Source organism: Sus scrofa, chromosome 1, assembly GCF_000003025.6.
Source record: "Sus scrofa isolate TJ Tabasco breed Duroc chromosome 1, Sscrofa11.1, whole genome shotgun sequence".
Lineage (NCBI taxonomy): Eukaryota > Metazoa > Chordata > Mammalia > Artiodactyla > Suidae > Sus > Sus scrofa.
Window position 1 is genome coordinate 106,660,872 of NC_010443.5, and position 12,733 is coordinate 106,673,604.

Here is a 12,733-nt window from a genome sequence, read left to right on the forward strand (position 1 = left end):
TGAGGTTGCGGGTTCGGTCCCTGCCCTTGCTCAGTGGGTTAACGATCCGGCGTTGCCGTGAGCTGTGGTGTAGGTTGCAGAGCTCGGATCCCGTGTTGCTGTGGCTCTGGCGTAGGCCGGTGGCTACAGCTCCGATTTGACCCCTAGCCTGGGAACCTCCATATGCCGCGGGAGCGGCCCAAGAAATAGCAAAGACAAAAAAAAAAAAAAAAAAAAAAAAAAGAGTAAGGGAAAAATAAACACACTTTAAGTATACAAAAATGAACAAAAAAAAAATTTTTTTTTTTACCACCCACACCTCCTCTCAACATGAACCACCAAGGAGTGTTATTCAGCAAAAAGAAAAATCCATCTAGCGGTAAGAGGTAAGCTACCCAAAGAACTCAGGAATTATAGAACACATTGGCACCTTTCTTTAACTAGTATCTACAGTCTGTCAAAAAGACATTTCACTTTTATTTTCAAAGGTAAAATAATACAAAAGTAATATAATGAATGTCCATTGCATAAAACTTAAAAACCACAGAAAATTATAAAGGAAGTAGAAACCACCCACAGTCCAGCATCCAGAAGATCACACCACTGTTTCAACTGACCCTGGAACCATCACTGAGGCCCTAAGCCAGTGCATACCCTTCCTAAGAATATTTTTAATGATATACATTATTACATTGGATGGTTGCTACCAAATGGATAAAACCAATCTGCCTTTTGATTTGTCTTTGAATTTTACTATTTTCCAAAATGTTGTTATAAAGATCCTTGTGAATATATTTTTCTGTAAGTCACTATTTTGTTAGGATAAATCTCTAAAAAAAGACTATTCTAGGAAATTCTAATCATTGTGGCATTGTTGGAGCAGATGGACCTTTTAGTTCATCTCAAATGAAAGGCACTGGAGGAGTGCAAACAGCCCTGGATTGAGAGGCCAAGATGTTACTTTAGTAACCATGCCAAGAATACACAATGGGAAAAGAAAGTCTCTTCAACAAATGGTTTTGTGAAATCTGGTTATTCATATGGAAAATAATGAAACTGGACCTTTATCTTATACTATATACAAAAATCAACTCAAAATGGACTTAAGACTTAAATGTAAGATATGAAACTACAAAACTCCTAGAAGAAAATATAGGAGACATTAATGACATTAATCTTTTTTTTTTTTTTCCCCACTGTACAGCAAGGGGGTCAGGTTATCCTTACATGTATACATTGCAATTACATTTTCCCCCCAGCCTTTCTTCTGTTGCAACATGAATATCTAGACAAAGTTCTCAATGCTATTCAGCAGGATCTCCTTGTAAATCTATTCTAAGTTGTGTCTGATAAGCCCAAGCTCCTGATCCCTCCCACTCCCTCCCCCTCCCATCAGGCAGCCACAAGTCTCTTCTCCAAGTCCATGATTTTCTTTTCTGAGGAGATGTTCATTTGTGCTGGATATTAGATTTCAGTTATAAGTGATATCATATGGTATTTGTCTTTGTCTTTCTGGCTCATTTCACTCAGGATGAGATTCTCTAGTTCGATCCATGTTGCTGCAAATGGCATTATGTCATTCTTTTTGATGGCTGAGTAGTATTCCATTGTGTATATATACTACCTCTTCCGAATCCAATCATCTGTCGATGGACATTTGGGTTGTTCCCATGTCTTGGCTATTGTGAATAGTGCTGCTATGAACATGCGGGTGCATGTGTCTCTTTTAAGTAGAGTTTTGTCCAGATAGATGCCCAAGAGTGGGATTGCGGGGTCATACGGAAGTTCTATGTATAGATTTCTAAGGTATCTCCAAACTGTTCTCCATAGTGGCTGTACCAGTTTACATTCCCTCCAACAGTGCAGGAGGGTTCCCTTTTCTCCACAGCCCCTCCAGCACTTGTTATTTGTGGATTTATTAATGATGGCCATTCTGACTGGTGTGAGGTGGTATCTCATGGTAGTTTTGATTTGCATTTCTCTTATAACCAGCGATGTTGAGCATTTTTTCATGTGTTTGTTGGCCATCTGTATATCTTCTTTGGAGAAATGAATGACATTAATCTTAACAATAAATTCACGGATATGATACCAAAAGCAGAGATCACAAAAAAAAAAAATAGACAAGTGGGATTATATCTAACTGAAAAGCTTTTGCACAGCAAAGGAAACAATCAACAGAGTGGAAAGGCAACCTACAGAACAGGAGAACATATCTGCAATCCATATACCTGATAAAGGTTAATTTCCAAAATATATAAAGAACTCCTATAACTTAATAGAAAAAACTAATAATTGATTAAAAAGTGGGCTAATGGGAGTTCCGATCGTGGCTCAGTGGTTAACAACGCCAACTAGAAACCATGAGGTTGCAGGTTCAATCCCTGGCCTCACTCAGTGGGTTAAGGGTCTGGCGTTACCGCAAGCTGTGGTGTAGGTCGCAGATGCGGCTTGGATCCCGTGTTGCTATGGCTGTGGCATAGGCTGGCAGCTACAGCTCCGATTAGACCCCTAGACTGGGAACCTCCATATGCCATGGGAGGGGCCCCAGAAAAGGCAAAAAGACAAAAAAAAAAAAAAACATACAAATGCAAATCAAAACCACAAGATAAAGATCACTCACATCTGTTAGGATGGCTATTAATAAAAAAAAGAAAAAGGCAAAAAGTGCTGTTAAGGATACAGAGAAATTAAAACCCTTGTACAGTGTGGATGGGAGCGTAAAACTATGCATCCACTATGGAAAACAGTATGGAGTTTTCCCCAAAATTAAGAATAGAACTACCATATGATCCAGCAATCCCGCTTCTGGTATACATCCAAAAGCACAGAAGTTAGGATCTCAAAGAGATATTAGCACTCTAATATCCACAACAGCACTATTCACAATAACCAATACTTATAAACAACCTAAATGTCCAGCAGCAAATGAACAGATAAAGACAATGTGTTATGTGCATACAATGGAATACTATTCAGCCTTTAAAAAGAAGGAAATCCTATAATTGACAACATGGATGAATCTTGAGGACATTACGATAAGTGAAAAAAGCCAGTTACAGAAGGGAAAATACTTCATGATTCTGCTTATATGAGGTACCAGACATAAGCAAACTCATAGAAACAAAGACTAAAATGTTGGTTGCCAGAAGCTGGAAGGAAAGAGAAATGGGGAACTGCTAATCCATGAGTATAAAATTTCAGTTATGCAAGATGAATAAATTCTAGAAACCTACCCTACAATATTGTGTCTATAGAGAGTAACAGCTTTTGTTCACTGAAAACTTTGTCTAAAAATTTTAATTAACAAAATAAAAAGACGTTATTGTGAATCCACCTCTGGCACTAACCAGCTAACTGCCTCTCAGGGCTGCAGGAAGCTCCCATATGACAATGGCATCAGGCAGAGGACTTATCAGGTACCCCACCGCTCTGACCTTGAGCGATTCTATAGCCCAACAAGCAGCCCTGACCCCATCCAAAATAACTCTCCCCTCCCCCAGAAAAGGCCTGGCTCTGATACAGTGGAAACTTCCTCCAGTTCCATTTCCCTGGGCAAGTGACACTGAGAAGCAAGAGCTGCTTGCAGAGAGGAGAGGATGAAACCACACACCTGGGTGGGATCGGATTTCCCCAGCGAAGACCGACGGTGATGCCCAGGCTCTACTCCTGGCCCCAGCTGTGGTGTGGGAGGCCGGGGAGGCTCCACTCAAGCCCACCTCCTGGGGCTGAAGGTGGCCTCTGTCTGCATCTGGCCCTTCACACCACAAGACTCACAGATGTATGTTCGGATGGAGTGCTTCCCACAAGCAGATGATGGGGAAGGCAGGTCCTCTGGGGTCTGGAAAGAGGCATAAAAAGAGCTGCAGGAAAAAAATCTATTTTCACCTTTAAAATGCATGAGCTTTCTGTATTTTATTTCATACTCTTTCTATATTTATATCAGTGTGAAAATCTTTCCCCCATTCTTCAAGTAAAATTGGTACCCAGGAAGATGCAGTCATCTTGTGCTTTAAGTATCCCCAGCACATGTGACACCTCCTATGGAGGGTACATACAGCACCATTAGCAAACCAGGGGGTCCCTCAGGACTCCTCCTCCCATCCACCTTCTGTGCTTGCTCTCTGCACCTGCTTCTGGTCCCCAGTTGTCACTTTTACATTTACACTTGGCCATCTCTTAGGGACACAGCCTGGGTAGTCTCTTCAACCCAAACACCTCCTTTAGTTTTAGAGGACTTCCTATTGCTGTCCTTAGACCCACAGAGCCCCATTTCCCAGCACCTGTGAGGAGGGGGTGTATTTCTAACCGTTCAAAATTCAGTGCCTGGGGGCAGTGTTGGATCAGGGCACCCTAGCCAGCTTCTTCCCTCCAACCTTTGTATCTAGATAAATCTGTCCAGAGAATACCTAGGACAGCTGGAGAAGTGAAAAATGGGGTAGGGTGGGAGAGAGTGTTGAGCAAAGCAACAAAAGAACAAAGCAACAAAAGAACAACTTACAAACTGGGATGTAGCTGGAAAAGGTGTGGTGGAAGGGACCATGTGTGCAGGCAACCAGCCTCAACACCTGTACAGCCTGTCTTTCCAGGGGCACCAAGGTGTTCAGCTCCAGTGGGGAAGGGCTGGCACCTCCCACTAAACAATGGTCCTCATCCAGCCAAGAGCTGACCCCTTGCTCCAGAGAGAAACAAATCCAGCTACTTGGGTCCTTGGAATAAAGGAACTTCTGCCAGATTTTGCAAAAACATTTGCTCAAATCTTTGGTGCCTCAGAATAATTGCATCTTTCCCCCTCTTCTCCAGTAGTGGAAGCCTGGAATTTTCCTGATGGTTCCAGCAGAGAATTTCTTAAAATCAATGCTGTCCAAAGTTTTTTTTATCATTTATCTCTGTAAGTAAAAATTTTAGGTGCAGTTTTAACATATATGTATTTTAAAATTTCTAAATAAAGCACAGCAATCAGACAAACAAAAGAAATTAAAGATATCCAAAGTGGAAGAGAAGAGGTAAAATTGTCACTGTATGCAGATGACATGATACTATATATAGAAAACCCTGAAGACTCCACACAAAAACTACTCGAACTTATCAACGAATTCAGCAAGGTAGAAGGATACAAGATTAACATTCAGAAATTGGTTGCATTTTTGTATACAAACAATGAAATATTAGAAAAGGAATATAAAAATACAATACCTTTTAAAATTGCACCCCAAAAATTAAATACCTAGGAATAAACCTGACCAAGGAGGTGAAAGACTTACATGCTGAGAATTGTAAAACATTAATCAAGGAAATTAAAGAGGATTCAAAGAAATGGAAAGATATTCCATCTCCTGAGTTGAAAAAAAAAATCATAAAAATGGCCATACCACCCAAAGCAATCTACAGATTCATGCAATCCCTATCAAACTACCCACGACTTTTTTTTTTTTCTTTTCTGGGGCCGCACCCATGGCATATGGAGATTCCCAGGCTAGGGGATCTAATCAGAGCTGTAGCTGCTGGCCTACACCAAAGCCACAGCAGCTTGGGATTTGAGCTATGTCTGCAACCTATACCACAGCTTGCAGCAACACCAGATCCTTAACCCACTGAGCAAGGCCAGGGACTGAACCCGCAACCTCATGGTTCCTAGTCAGATTCGTTAACGACTGCATAGCGACAGGAACTCCCTCATGACATTTTTCACAGACCTACAACAAACAATCCAAAAATTTATATGGAACCATAAAAGACCCAGAATTGCCAAAGCAATCCTGAGGAACAAAAACCAAACAGGAGGCATAACTTTCTCAGACTTTTGGCAATATTACAAAGACACAGTAATCAAGACAGTGTGGTACTGGTACCAAAACAGACATAAAGATCAATGGCACAGAATAGAGAACCCAGAAATAAACCCAGACACCTATGGTCAATTAATCTTTGACAAAGAAGGCAAGAATACAAAATAGGAAAAAAGACAGTCTTTTCAGCAAGTGCTAGGAAAACGGCACAGTCGCATGTATATCAATGAAACTGGAACATACCCTCACACCATGCACAAAAATAAACTCAAAATGGCTTAAAGACTTAAATGTAAGACAAAATACCATCAAACTCCTAGACGAGAACATAGGCAAAACATCCTCTGACATCAACCGTACAAATGTTTTCTTAGGTCAGTCTCCTAAGGCAACAGAAATAAAAGCAAAATAAACCAATGGGACCTAATCAAACTGACAAGCTTTTGCACATCAAAGGAAACCATAAAAAAAAAAAAAGACAGCCTGTTGAATGGGAGAAAATAGTTCCAAGTGATACAACTGACAAGGGCTTAAGATCTAAAATATATAAACAACTTATACAATTCAACAGCAAAAAAACCAACAATCCAATTGAAAAAATGGGCAAAAGACCTGAATAGACATTTCTCCAAAGAAAATATACAGATGGCCACAAGCACATGAAAAAATGCTCAACATTACTGATTATTAGAGAAATGCAAATCAAAATGACTATGAGGTACCACCCCACACGGGTCAGAATGGCCATCATTAACAAGTCAACAAATAACAAATGCTGGAGAGGGTGTGGAGAAAAGGCAACCCTCCTACACTGTTGGTGGGAATGTAAACTGGTACAACCACTATGGAAAACAGTATGAAGGTACCTCAGAAAACTAAATATAGAACCATCATATGACCCAGCAATCCCATTCTTGGGCATATATCCAGACAAAGTTTTCATTGAAAAAGATACATGCACCAATATGTTCATTGCAGCACTATTCACAATATCCAAGACATGGAAACAACCTAAATGTCCATCAATAGATGAATGGATTAAGATGTGGTATATGTATGCAATGGAATACTACTCAGCCATAAAAAAGAACAAAATAATGCCATTTGCAGCAACATGGATGTAACTAGATAGAGACTCTCATACTAAGTGAAGTAAGTCAGAGAAAGCCAAACAATATATGATATTATTTATATCTGGAACCTAATATTCGGCACAAATGAACCTTTCCACAGAAAAGAAACTCATGGACTTGGAGAACAAACTTGTGGTTGCTGAGGGGGAGAGGGATGGAGTGGGATGGACAGGGAGTCTGGGGTTAATAGATGCAAAATATTGCATTTGGAGTGGATAAGCAATGAGATCCTGCTGTATAGCACAAGGAACTATATCCATTCACTTGTGATAGAACATGATGGAAGAAAAAGAATATATATATGTATGACTGGGTCATTTTGCTATACAGTAGAAATTGACAGAATACTGTAAATCAATTACAATGGAAAAATAGAAATCATAAAAAAACAAAAAATAAAATAAAATAACATTTCTAAATTATAAACAACTGTACCTATATATTCCTACATTATAAAGTATATATAAAAAATAAGCATTTTTGAAGGATGAGTTAAATATTAAATACAAATAAATGGTCTAATCTTTTTCTCTACTCCAGCCAATCATCAAATGCAACCCAGGCTGGGTACCATGGTTCTAAGCAACCTTGTTGTCTGTTACTCATTTGTTCCTTAAACTTTGTTTGAGATGCCATGTTCAGCCATTAACTTCAGATGTGAAGTCTTTGTTACCTGGATGAATGTGCCTGCAAGTGGGAAGAAGAGATGCGAGAATTAACCCTTACCCTCAACTTGAAGGGTCAGCCTACACATTCTGCAGCGGTTCTCAGTGCCTCAGTGATGGCTGTGTGCCTGGCACTGGGTGGGCTGGGTGTGGATCCTGCTCTCCAGAGCACTCCATCGCCACTGCCCTCTGCCACCCAGAGCTCAGACTTGAGGCAGCCAGTGGGGGGGTAGGAGAGTCATGGAGCACGGGGCCAGGACAGAAGAGCTGAGAGATTGTGGGTCTGAGCTAGCCTCCAAAGGATGAGCAGGGCATTAACCTGTGGGACAGGGCCCTGAGCAGAGGGGCTAAGTGTCTCCAAATAGTTAACACAATATGCTGGAAGGGCTGCCCTATGGAGTATCTTGTCCCCAAATCTGCTGGAAACAGGAAACCATGGGAAGAACATGCCTTGACTTCGAATCAGGCCTGGTCTCCAGTGCTGGCTCTACCACCACCTGGCCATGACCCAGAGAAAGCCCCACCACCCTCCAAACCACAGCTACCTGATCTGTTAAATTCAGATACTATAGCTCTCAGGGTTGCTGCAAAGTGTACAGGAAGTCACACATGTCAGCGTCTACTTTGGTGCAAAGTAAGTATGAGTCTCTGTGGATAACAGCGCTGGGGGATCCCTTCAGGTATCCTCTCTGACCAATTTGAATTTTCATCCTGGCCCATCTTAAGGCCCAGTGATTGGCCATTTTTGTTGCAGTTAAGAGCACAAAATCAGAAAGCAGATTCCCTCAGTCCAAATCCCGCTCTCCCACATGCTAGCTGCATGCCTGTGAACAAGTCCCTACTATCTCAGCCTGCCTCCTTATCGAAGAAATGGAAATGGGAGTTCCTGTTGTGCCTCAGCGGGTTAAGAATCCAGCTAGTATCCATGAGGATGCAGGTTTGATCCCTGGCCTCATTCAGTGAGTTAAGGATCTGGCATTGCCACAAGCTATGGTGTAGGTCACAGATGTGGCTTGGATATGGTGTTGCTGCAGCTGTGGTGTAGGTCAGAAGCTGCAGCTCCAATTCGACCCCTAGCCTGGGAACTTCCATATGCTGCAAGTGCAGCCCTAAAAAAAAGAAAGAAAAGAAAGGAAAAGATAGAAATGGGGATGTATGCATTCATTCAATAGGTATTTTGCATCTACTATGCACCATACACTATTCTGGCATATACAAAAATGCTGAGGACACAGCAGTGAACAAAACAAATAAAGACCCCAGGTCTAGAGCAGAATATGTACAGGATGAGCCTGGAACACCTTGTCACCCTAGAAAACAAGGCAGCTGTCCAAAGTCCTGTCAAAAGATTTTTGGGACCCAAATTGAAGGGACTCCCACTGGCTGAGGAAGAGCAATAAGACTAACAACAGCCATGGACTGAAATGTATCATATTTGTAAAAATTTGTGATTTCATACTCATAGATATTTTTACATGACCACATTATGAGGATGCTAAGTGTATTATTCTGAAAAACAAACAAACAAATATATATATATATATATATATATATATAACACATTTAACTCAACTTTCCTAACTGAGCTGTATCTCAAGGTAACCCAATCGTTGATGAGGGGATGTTTCACTCTCCAGGAAGGTTTTGGATAGTAAATGGAGAAGAAATAATAAAATATCATCATTTTACAAACCCTAGTGAGTCAATAAATCTGGGCATGACCATCAATGGCTTCTCACACCACGAAAAGAGATGATCAGACACCTTGTGATTCCTGACACAGTACCACCTATGAAGTACTCCTGGCAAATAACAAAAGCCAAACCTGAATCTGAAGAAGCCTCTGGATCTAACTACCAGTTTGCAAGAAATACAGGGGACAGAGGAACATGTTAAATGATATCATGGAAATACGATCAGTAAGATCCAAAGCAAACTACCCAGTTTCTTTAACAATAATTACAAAGTGGGGGGATAAAGAGGGAGATAAAAACTATGAGCCTGGAACACCTTGTTACCAGGATCTTACATGTTTTGATGGAAAAAGCAAACACTACTAAAAAAAATCTATGTGTTTAATGGATGCAAAGTTTTAGTTGGGGATGATGCAAAAGTTCTGGGGATGGATGGTGGTAGGGGTTGCACAATGTAAATGTACTTAATGCCACTGATCTGTACCCTTAAACTTATTTAAATGGTCAGTTTTGTGCTATGTATATTTTTACTACAATTTAAAAAATCATTTGAGAGTACTAGAGAAATTTGAACCCTGACTGGATATTTGATAATACTGTGGAATTGCTATGGTTATATTTTGTGTCCTCATATCTTAGAGATACATATGGAGGTGGTTATGGATTAAATGGTATAATGGCTATAATCTGCCTCAAATTAATCCAGTGGATCCAGAGGAATGCTGTACATGATACAGAATTCAGCAGGAGTTGGTGATTATTGTAGCTGAATGATGGATACAAGGAATTTATTATATACCTGAAATGTTTCATAATACAAAAGTCCTGAAAAACTATCCCTGCCCTCCTAGAGTTTACATTTGACTGTGGGAAAATAAACAAAGAATAAGTTAAATATATAGATAGTGCTGAGTGTTATGGAGGAGAAATAGGCCAGGAATACAGAAGGAGGTGCAGGCTGGAAATGTAAATTTGAAAACTGTCTGCTCATGTAGGTATTTAAGGTCATAAGACTAGTTGAGTTCATCCAGGGAAAGAGGGTAGATAGAAAATAGTAATCTGAGTTCTGAGTCCCCGGGCTCCCTGAGGTTGAGAGGTTAGGACAACGAAGAGAATCCAGCAAAGAAATGAGAAGGAAAAATCAGTGACGGGGGAGGAAAACTCACAGGAGCATGAAGTCCCAGAATCCAGAGACAAAAATGTTTCCAGAAGGGAGTGATCACCTGTCAAATAATGCTAATGGCCCAGTAAGCATAGGACTAAAGATGAACCACTCAATGGAGTTCCTGTCATGGTTCGGTGGATTAAGAACCTGATTAGTATCCATGGGGGTGCAGCTTTGATCCCTAGCCTCACTTAGTGGGTTAAGGATCAGGCGTTGCCATGAGCTGTGGCGTAGGTCACAGATGCAGATCGGACCCTGGATCCCATGTTGCTATGGCTGTGGTGTAGGATGGCAGCAGCAGCTCTGATAGGACCTAGCCTGGGAACTTCCATATGCCGAAAGTGTGGCCCTAAAAAGACAAAAGAAAAAACAGGGACCATTCGATTGAGCAACAGAGAAATTACCGGTGAACTTGGCAAGGGAGGGACCAGTGGAAGGGCAAAGGCAAGAAGCCCAACTGGAGTAGGTTCTGAGGAGGACTGAAAACACCGCCTTGTTAACTGTAAGGTACTGTATACTTGAAAGTCACTGAGGGTCGCTTGGAAGCATTCTCACCACAAAAACAAAAGAAGGGGAGCAAGGAGTTAACTATGTTCACCATGTGAGATGATGAGTGTATTAAGTATCTCGATCTTGGGAATCCCTCTAAATGTGTATGTATGTCACATCACTACGTTGTATACTTTAAAATATACAATTATATTTGTCAATTATCCCTTAGTAAAGTTTTTTAAAAGAATAGACAGCTCTCTTTAAGAAGTTTCAGTGTAAAAGAGGGGGAGAGAAAATTGGGGTGGCAACTGGAAGAGTAAATGGAGTCGAGAGAAAACAATTTTTAAGAGAGGAGAAATTAAAGTATGTTGGCAGGCTGTTGGGAGGAAAGCAGCAGGGAGCATCATTTTGATGATGCACAAGAGGAGCGCTGCTAAACCCACCATGCTCCTGAGTAGGCAAGGTCAGGGAGGGTCCAGCGTGAGAACCAAGGCTGCAGCTCCCCAACGGTTACAGTTATGGTTACAGGAGGGAGGGTAGGGAGGGAGAGTAGATGGTATCAGGTCGACCCAGGCCATCAGGGGTAGGAAATGCGCCGGTGCAGAAGTTCTGTCCTGGTTCCCATTTCCTCCTTGAAGTTACTGGGCAAGAATGAGAATGAGAAAGGAGGTGCAGAGGCTTAGGGAGAGAGAAGAAGGTGTGACAGGCATCCACCTGAGTGGAGCAGAATGAAAAGCCCCAGGAAATGTAGATGGATGGTCAGAATAATACCTGCAGCTCTGGCAGAAAGTTGTAAAAATTCAGTTTAAAATGCTCAGAACAGTGCCTGACATAATAAACACAATAAATATCAGTTTGCCCTTTGTATTACTAGGTCACTCTTCCTAAGTTCTCTTCATCTTTTTTTTTCTTTTTTCATAATGATTTTTATTTTTTTCCATTAGAGCTGGTTTACAGTGTTCTTAGTTCTCTTCATCATCAAGAAATGCCACTATTTCTAACAGACAGGCTTGAGTGAAGCCCCATGTTGTCTGTACTTTACAGTTCTCAGGATGAACCCCTTGGAAAACAGCTCCTGCATCTCAAACCAATGGGCCCACACTCACAGAGGATGTCTCCCTGCACACACCCTGGAGAGGAGCCATTCCTGGAAGGCAGCCCTTGCTGGCAGCAGGCTTGGCAACAGAACACTGTGTCCTGCTTTCTGAAAGGAGAGACCATTCAGGTCACATAGATCCCTGGTAATTACAGTCCCTGCCTTGGAACTTCATCAGGACCTGGTGTGGTTCCTGGGCCCCCAGTGCCCCGAGGCTTTAGTGTGATGCTGCACGTGGCACAAATATGAAATCACGGATAACTGCCTGGTGTGCATACTCAGAGGGTTCTGGGCATGGATCCTCTGCAGTGAACTGCCAGGCACAAGAGTGGGTTAACAATGAAGATGGAGAGGAGCCATCCTTGTGGGGACAAGAGCAGAGTGGCTGGGGTGGCTGAGATGGCGGGAGGTTCTGAACCCAGAGTCCAAATGCTTAGGAGATCACCCTAGCTCTGCCACGTTGACCCACATTACCTTGAACTATTCAGGTTTCAACAATGCGGCCTAGCACCATGTCCGTTAAGATGGCTTTGGCCAAATTAAACCCAGACTCAACTGGTTTAAACAATAAGGAGGAGTCGTTTTCTCACATAGCTAGAGGGCCTGGTAAGGGGGAGTAGTAAGGCCAGTCGTCTGCAATATTCTCAAGGAGCCAGTTCCCTCGGCCTTTCTACCTGATCATCCTCTGTGTTAGATTTCTTCAGCTACCTCCCCTCATGG

General features: G+C 41.7%; 1 long non-coding RNA gene across 9 annotated transcripts in view; it reads right to left on the bottom strand.

Moving 5' to 3' along the window:
• Window positions 1-12,733, bottom strand: part of LOC102164252 — a 238,740-nt gene that overhangs the window by 149,372 nt on the left and 76,635 nt on the right. For 6 of the 9 annotated variants that reach the window (XR_001306135.2, XR_002344441.1, XR_002344439.1 and 3 more), the window contains 2 exons: window positions 4,481-4,868; window positions 3,593-3,820 (listed from right to left, as the gene is read on the bottom strand). The exons of 1 other annotated variant lie outside the window; for it this stretch is intronic. This is a non-coding gene — a long non-coding RNA (uncharacterized LOC102164252). Of the gene's footprint in view, window positions 1-3,592; window positions 3,843-4,480; window positions 4,869-12,733 lie in introns of all 9 variants that reach the window. 2 more of the 9 variants (XR_002344440.1, XR_002344442.1) reach the window with 2 other exon arrangements.